This window comes from Arachis hypogaea, chromosome 14 (genome assembly GCF_003086295.3).
Source record: "Arachis hypogaea cultivar Tifrunner chromosome 14, arahy.Tifrunner.gnm2.J5K5, whole genome shotgun sequence".
In the NCBI taxonomy this organism is placed as follows: Eukaryota; Viridiplantae; Streptophyta; class Magnoliopsida; order Fabales; family Fabaceae; genus Arachis; species Arachis hypogaea.
This window is the reverse complement of record NC_092049.1, coordinates 40,838,187-40,846,559: the sequence shown is the minus strand read 5'-3', so window position 1 is coordinate 40,846,559 and position 8,373 is coordinate 40,838,187. Positions and strand designations below refer to the sequence as shown.

General features: G+C 43.0%; 1 non-coding gene across 1 annotated transcript; it reads left to right on the top strand.

Annotated features, from left to right (window-relative positions):
* The first annotated feature begins 1,380 nt into the window (after window positions 1-1,380).
* LOC112746032 (small nucleolar RNA R71) lies at window positions 1,381-1,487 on the top strand. Its single transcript, XR_003173932.1, has one exon. It is a non-coding gene; the product is annotated as a small nucleolar RNA R71 (small nucleolar RNA).
* The last annotated feature ends 6,886 nt before the right edge of the window (window positions 1,488-8,373 follow it).

Genomic DNA, 8,373 nt, shown 5'->3' with positions numbered 1-8,373 from the left:
CTTTTACCAGCAAATCCTCTACTATCCCGTGAGGGAATTTGAACGATCGATCTGCCAGTTGTAGGGCCATTTTTGTTGGTTTAGCCTCCTCAATTTTCATCTTTCTCATCATAGCTACTGACATCAAATTGATGCTGGCCCCTAAGTCACAAAGAGCCTTCTCTACTATGATTTCTCCTATAATACAAGGGATCTAAAAACTCCCAGGATCCTTCAGTTTCTGGGGTAGTTTATGCTGAATGATAGCACTACACTCTTCGATTAGTATCACAGTTTCATTGTTCTTCCAGCTTCTCTTCTTAGTCATTAACTCCTTCAAAAACTTGGCATAGAGTGGCATTTGTTCTATGGCTTCAGCAAAGGGTATGTTGATTTGTAGTTTCTTGAAGATTTCCAAAAATCTCAAGAACTGGTTCTCATCTTCCTTTTTCTTCAATAGCTAGGGATATGGAGCTCTTGAGATGTTCAGTTGTGGCATCCCTTTTTCTTTCTGCGGACTTGGCGTGGGAGGTTGAACTCCATCTTGCTCTTCTCCCTTTTCATTTGAGCCTTCTTCTTGTGGTTTTTGGGGCAGTTCCTTCAGTTCCTTCCCACTCTTGAGTGTGATAGCTTGACACTCCTCCCTTTTGCTTGAATTGGCATCATAGCAAAGGTTGTGGTTAGGAAGCTGCTTAAATAGATAGCTGATTTGTGTCTCCAGTTTCTTGATGGCAGCATTTTGATTCTGCATGTTTGACTGCACTTCCTCTCTGAATGCTTTACTGTTTCGAATGTCTTTGCATACTCCTTCAATTAAGGTTTCGATCTTAGAGAGCTTGTCATCAATTGATGGGTGATTCGGAGCATGTGCTGTTTTGGTTTTGATAGGCGTGTGGAAAAGTGTTGTTGTGGGGGTTGTAACGTCTCTGATCTTGGTTTTGATCTTGCTCACTTCCCCACCCAAAATTTGGGTGGTTTCTCCACCCAGGGTTGTAGGTCTTGGAGTATGGATCATAGTTTTTCCTTGGTGAATTCCCAATGTAGTTGACTTGCTCCTGACTACCCTCTGCTTCTTCATTCACTCCTTCTTGGGTTGTTGATGAAGTTGAGATTGCTGCTACTTGGTTCCTCTCCATCTTCTTGGTGAGGTCAGCCAGCTGCTGGGTAATGAGCTTGTTTTGGGCCAACAGAGCATCTACATTGTTTAGCTCCATTACTCCTCTTGTGTTCCCTCTTTCGGAAGCATAGAAGTAGTCGTTCTCTGCTACTGTTTCAATAACATCTATGGCTTCCTCAATAGTCTTCTTCTTGTTCAAAGATCCTCCGGATGAATGGTCTACGGCCTTCTTTGACTCATAAGAGAGCCCTTCATAGAAAATGTGCAGCTGCACCCATTCGTTGAACATATCTGGTGGGCACCTCCTTGTTAGGTCTTTAAACCTCTCCCATGCTTCATATAGAGTCTCACCATCTTGTTGCCGGAAAGTTTGAACCTCAGCTCTCAGCCTATTGATTCGTTGAGGAGGGTAAAATCTTGCTAAGAATTTGTTTACCACGTCTTCCCAAGTTGTCAAGCTTTCCCTTGGGAAAGATTCCAGCCACTTGGCTGCCTTGCCCCTGAGTGAGAATGGAAATAAGAGCAGTCTATAGGCGTCAGGATGAATACCATTAGACTTCACTGTGTCACATATTCTCAGGAAGGTGGTCAAATGTTGATTGGGGTCTTCTTGAACACCTCCTCCAAACGAACAGTTGTTCTGAACAAGGGTGATGAGCTGTGGTTTAAGTTCAAAGTTGTTGGCATGGATTGTTGGCTTTTGGATGCTACTTCCACAATTGCCTGGGTTTGGATTGATGTAAGAGCCCAAAACTCTTCTATCCTCCCTAGCATGATTTGCTCCACCTCCTCCCCCATGGTTGTGATCCTCTTCTTCATGATGGTTTTCCATGTTATCTTCCATGTTTGGTTCAAAGAATTCCTCTTCTTCCTCAGCACCAACCACTTTCTTTCCTCTTGCCTCCCTCCTCATTCTAAGGAAGGTCCTCTTAGGTTCAGAATCGAAGGAAGTTGAAGTCCCGCTTCTTCTCCCTGTCATACAACCATCAAGTGCAAGCAAGAAAAGATGGGTGCAAAAAGTATTTTTGTCAGAATTACTGTTAGTTGTGGGTGATGCAATATATCAAACAGTTAGTGGGTTAGCAAACAGAATTGAAAATAACAAAGAAAAACAAAAGAGTAGACGGGGAAGGGAAGAAGTTTAGCTAAAACAGAAAGTGAATCACTCAAACTGAAAATGAAATTCACAAAATAAAAATGCTCAATCTAGTGATCTTCCAATTTGATCATTGTTGATGCACAATCAATCCCCGGCAACGGCGCCATAAACTTGATGCGGGTGGAAACTGTCTCTCAACAAATTTCCTTCGGCAAGTGTACCGAATTTATCGTCAAGTAAAAACTCACAATAGAGTGAGGTCGAATCCCACAAGGATTGATTGATAAAGCAACTTTAATTAGAAGAATGTTCTAGTTGAGCGAATCCAGAACTTGGGTTGAGAGTTGCAGAAAATAAAATGGCGGGAATGTAAATAAGAGAAAAGTAAGTGCTAGAATTAAAGGACTGGAAGTAAATGACTGAAAGTAAATTGCAGAATTTTAAATGGGAATGGGGGATTTGCTCATAAAAGTAAATGGCAGAAATTAAAGAGAATGGGTAAGATCAGAGATGGGGAGTTCATTGGGCTTAGGAGATGTAGCAATTCTCCGAATCAAGTTTATCTCTTCCTCAATCAATGCACTCATTGATCTCCTTGGCAATCTTAATTGATTGAATTACAATTTCTTGCAATTCAATCTCTCAAATCTTGATCAATAGCCAATTCCTTGGTCAATTGCTCATGAGAAGAGATGAAACATGGTCACTGATTATACCACATGCATTTCCCAAATCAAGTATTGAGAGGGTTATAGTCACATACCCATCCAAACCCAATTTGGTCCAGCATGAGAAAGCATTTCTAGCTTGATCTCTTCATTCCTCTTTCAAGGTTCAGAAGAGATCCAAGTTTGAATAGCTTCTTTTCCAAGATAACTACTCAATTGGATGAAGATCGAAAGCTTTCAAGTAAAATCAAGAGAAAAGATAGAAGAAGAATAATGAAAATTAGTATTGATCCATCAAATTACAACAGAGCTCCCTAACCCAATGAAAGGGGTTTAGTTGTTCATAGCTCTAGAAAATAAAAACAAAGATGGAGAATACATCATAAAACTAGAAGAATTCAGAGAAAGTAAAATAATAGAGAGTAGTTCTCTTTTCCAACTTCCAGAACTCCTTAACAATTCAAAGCTACTCCTATATATACTACTTCTCTCAGCTTCTAGTTGGCTCTTCAAGTCTTGGGCCTTTGGATCTTGAGTTTGAAGCAGTTCTCTTCTTCATTTGGGCTTGGCTTTACTTGCAGAGAGAAAATGTGAAGTGGGCAGAGACTTTAGCTCAGGACGTTAGGGGTGTTAACGTTTAGTGAAAATATAAGTTCGAGAACGTTAGTGACAATCAACTTTCTCACTAATGTTACTAAGTAAAAGCCACGTTAACTTCAACGTTAGTGGCATAAATGTTACAACTAACGTTGCCTCTAAGTCCTTCGCACACGTTATTGAGACTTAACATTTCCAATAACTTTGAAAAGCCCCCTTTGTTCCCACGTTAGAGCCCACGTTAACTTAGTTAACGTGGCTCTTTAACGTGGGCTTGCCATCCTTCGAGAATGTTAGTGACACTCAACATTGTCACTAACGTTCCAAGGTGCCCCTATGTCTCACGTTAGAGTCCACGTTAACTAGGTTAACGTGGCTTCTAACGTGGCCATGCTTAGCCATCCCCAACATTAGTGACAATGTTGAGTGTCACTAACGTTGGCCATTCTTTCACTCATCAACGTTAGCTTCCACGTTAACTAAGTTAACGTGGCTCCTTGGGGGGTTGTTGCTTCCAACGTTAGTGACAATGTTGGGTGTCACTAACGTTGTCGACCATGCTTGCTTCTTACGTTAGCTCCCACGTTAACCAAGTTAACGTGGGAGTTAACGTGGTATGTTTCTCCTTAGGCCAACGTTAGTGACAATGTTGAATGTCACTAACGTTGGCGTTTCTCCCCCTTTCTAACGTTAGAGGCCACGTTAACTAAGTTAACATGGACTCTAACGTGGCCACTTATGAGCATTTGCCAACGTTAGTGACAATGTTAAGTGTCACTAACGTTGGCTCAACTTCCCTTCTCCACGTTAGAGTTCACGTTGACTTAGTTAACGTGACTCTTAACGTGGTCAATGATGGCTTTGAGAGCGTTATTGGCAATCACTTTTCTCATTAACTTTGCAAGTTACCTCTCATTCCTTGCTTCCTTTGGTCCTGAAATCAAGCAATAGAGCGCATCAAAGTTCTAGTCCAAGTCATGGGCAATGCAACATACAATTTGTCACTAAACTTATGGCTAAGCAGAGTATGAGGCCTTACTGGCTAGTTTGAAACCGGCTAAGGAAATTGGAGCTCAAAACCTTACCATATTCAACGACTCACAAGTAGTCACATCACAAATAGAAGGAGCTATCAGGCCAAGGATCCCACCATGAAGAAATACCTAGCAAAACTAAAGAATAGCTCGGAAAAATCATGGGGTATGAGATCCGACATGTACCTCGGGAACAAAATGCCCGAGCTGATGCACTCTCAAAGCTAGCCAGCACCAAACCAGGGAGCAATAATAGAAGCTTCATCCAAGAAACACTGCAAAATCCATCAACCTCAGAAGAAAAGAAGGTCCTAACCATATTGGACCAAGACCAAGGATGGATAAATCCCATAATCAACTACCTCAAATCCGAAATACTTTTCACAGACAAAAAGGAAGCGAAAAAGGCTCATAAAGGAGGCACAGTACTACACCTTGATAGATAACATCCTATACAGAAGAGGGGTCTCAACACCCCTCCTTAAGTGCGTCCCGACCTCTACCACAAAAGAGGTCCTAGAAGAAGTCCACACTGGCATGTGCGGCAACCACCTTGGTGCACGAGCTCTTTCTAAAAAGGTACTCCGAGCTGGTTTCTACTGGCCGACCTTACAAAAAAAAGCAGCAGAGTTCGTCAAGACATGCTCCCCATGTCAGAAGCACGCCAACTTCCATATAGCTCCGCCCGAAGAACTCATTTGCCTCACTTCACCCTGCCTATTCGCAAAGTGGGGGCTCGACTTCCTCGGACCATTTCCCCTGGGTTCAGGGAAAGTCAAGTTCCTCATTGTAGGAATAGACTATTTTATAAAGTGGATCGAGGCTGAACCTTTAGCCACTACCACCTCCTAAAGAAGTCAGAAGTTCCTATACAGAAATATTGTCACAAGGTTTGGGGTCCCATGTTCCATCACCACAAACAATGGCACTCAGTTCACCGACATGGGCTTCAGAAACCTGGTAGCCAATTTGAAAATCAAGAACCAGTTCATCTCTGTAGAATACCCACAAGCCAACGGACAGACAGAAGCCGCTAACAAAGTCATACTGGCCGGGCTAAAATGGAGACTACAGGATGCTAAGGGGGCTTGGGCCGAAGAGCTCCCGCAAGTCCTATGGGCATATCGGACAACACCACACTCCACCACTGGAGAGTCACCCTTCCGACTTGCTTACGGAATGGAGGCAATGATTTCCGTAGAAATAAAAGAAGGATCCCCTAGAGTGATCCTCTACAACGAAGACACCAACCCTCAAGCTCAAAGGAAAGAGCTCGACCTACTTCCGGAAGTCCGAGAAAGAGTTCGGATTAGAGAGGAAGCGCTAAACCGTCGAATGGCTTTAAGGTATAATCGGAACGTAATCCATTGAAGCTTCACCACCAACGATCTCATCTTATTCCGAAATAATATCGGAGCAGGTCGGTCGGGAGAAGGGAAGCAAGCAGCCAACTGGAAAGGGCCATATCAAGTTACAGAAGTACTAGGGAAAGGTTACTACAGGGTCTCCGGCCTCGAAGGGCGGGAGCTACCAAGGTCATGGCACGCCTGTAACCTAAGAAGGTACTATATTTAGAAAAAGGTAAAGATCTTAGGCCAAGGTGCACTCTTTTTGCTAAAAAGGATTTTTAATGAGGTGCCAGGCCGAGATCTAAAAAATTGCCCGACCTAGAAGGGTAAGCACTCACATGTACACACTTTTTATTTATATCTTATCTTATTATTATTTGAATGAAAGTTATCGATTCCCTAAAAAGTTTCCTACCAAGACGCGTTAATTTACGCTCATAAAACGCAAAATTCATCGCCCGATTAAGAGAGCTCGGTAAGGTAAAGCGATTGAAGCTCATGTTAATGCAAGGAGTTATAAAAAGTAACCCAGATAAAGTGACCTGACGAGGCCTAAATAGAAATGGGATTACTAAAAATAACTTAAGAAGGCACCGACAGAGAAGTCGGGCCAATGAAAGGATCATTGAAAGGGGATAAAAACATCTCGCAAAGGCCAAAGAAGTGCTCAGCTAAAAAGGTACAAAGCCCTGAAAGGGATTTTCCTTAAAGCAAGAGCACGATCTCAAAGATGGAGCAAGAAAGTCGTCCCAACAACTACAAATAAAAGGTTTTATGTAAGAACACTACCTAAAAAGTTGTTGGGAACCGGCTAAAAAGCCCGGACAATGGAGCCATAAAGGTCGAAGTCAGCAAGGCGCGACCTAAGAAACAAAAGGTTGTACTGCCTTGATAAAGGCGACGAACCAAGGAGTACTAAGGTATAGGGGAAACCACAAAGGGACCACTTCGCCATAAAAGCACAAGGGTTAAAACGAACAAACTCCAAATATTAAGCAACTCGCCAAAGGTTTAACTGGCATATCAGCAAAACACAAACATTAAAAGCTCAAGGGCTGCCCAAAAGCAACCCAAGAGTCGAAAGTGTTTTTAAATAAAAGCAAAAAAAAAGTTGCTAAGAAGCAACTAGCACAAGTATTAACAAAGGTCATCCACAGAAACTTACAGAAAACAACAAGTTCAACAAGTCCACAGGTCGGACTATACCAATACATAATCAAAACAAAGACATAACAAGGGAATCATAGGGGATCCAAGTTCGCCCAAGTAGCAACATCTTGAGGAGGAGGTAGGATAGTCGAGATTGGAGTGGCACTAACAACTCCATCCGGCCCATTCAGAATTTCCTAGTCAGGCTCGGGCCCAGAAGGGACCACCTCGGTCGGAGAAGTTGCAGGGGCAGAAGATGATAAAGCCTTAGCCGGCGGCACAAGAGGAGGACCCTCATCAACATCATCTGGAGCGGGCACAATTTTACCATCCTCAATAACATTGTCCAGGCTAAACAAGGAGTGGTCAGCCTCTAGAGCCAGAACCCGAACTTGAGCCTTCAAGTTTTCATACATGTCGGTCATGCTACTCACCATATGGCCTTAAAGCTCGGCATAATCATCTTGGGCAGACTGAAGTCTCTCCTTAGTCTCCAAGAGCTCGCCATAGGTGTGGGTATAGCTCTCCTTATACTTCTTAGCCGTCTCCTCGGCCAGGTTAGCAGCTGCCTCCGTTGCAGTAGCCCGAGCCTTCTCCTTATCGACATCAATCTCCAATTTAGCAACTTTGGCATCAAACTCATCCTTCAAAGCCTTAATCCTATCATACTTAGACTTGGCATCCTCTAGAAAGGCCTTAGTAGCACGGACCGGAGATTCCTTGACAACCCGGGAAAGAGCCGCACTGAGATTGGCTATCCGAACACTATTACTTGATATAAAATCAAGATGGTGAAGGATCGACACGTCATCTAGAGGAACCTTTCCATGAGGAGCAATCAATTCTGTGGCAAAGGCCACACCATCAAACTCTTCATTATTTAGATTATAAGTCCCAACAATCTTTTGCTTCTTAGGAGGGGGACCAGAAGAAGTAGGGGAGAAGGCAGCACCAGAGGTCGTCTGAGACAGATCAGAAGGAACTGTTCGAACTCACGGGGGTCGGGATAATCTTCCTCAGACCCTGAGACTCTGTTGCCGGCTTCTTTGGAGGCAACTGTTCTGAAGAACCCTCCCCCGAAGTCTTCCTTGATAAGTTCTGGATGGCCACTGCCTTTTTTGCTTTACGAAACATTTTCATCGAATCGGAAGAGCTCACCATCTCTGAAAAATTTCGTCGGTCTAGATTTTCTTCCTAAAGAAAGGAATTACTTCGTTGTAAGCATAACTCCAAACCAACAAACAACTCTCACATCAAACTAAAATATGGTTTTGTCACATGTACAAACCCCAATGAAAATTAACCGAAGTATTTAGACTCCGGGTCGTCTCATAAGGAATTACAATGAAGTGCTCAATTATTGGCTATGAAGGAACAAATG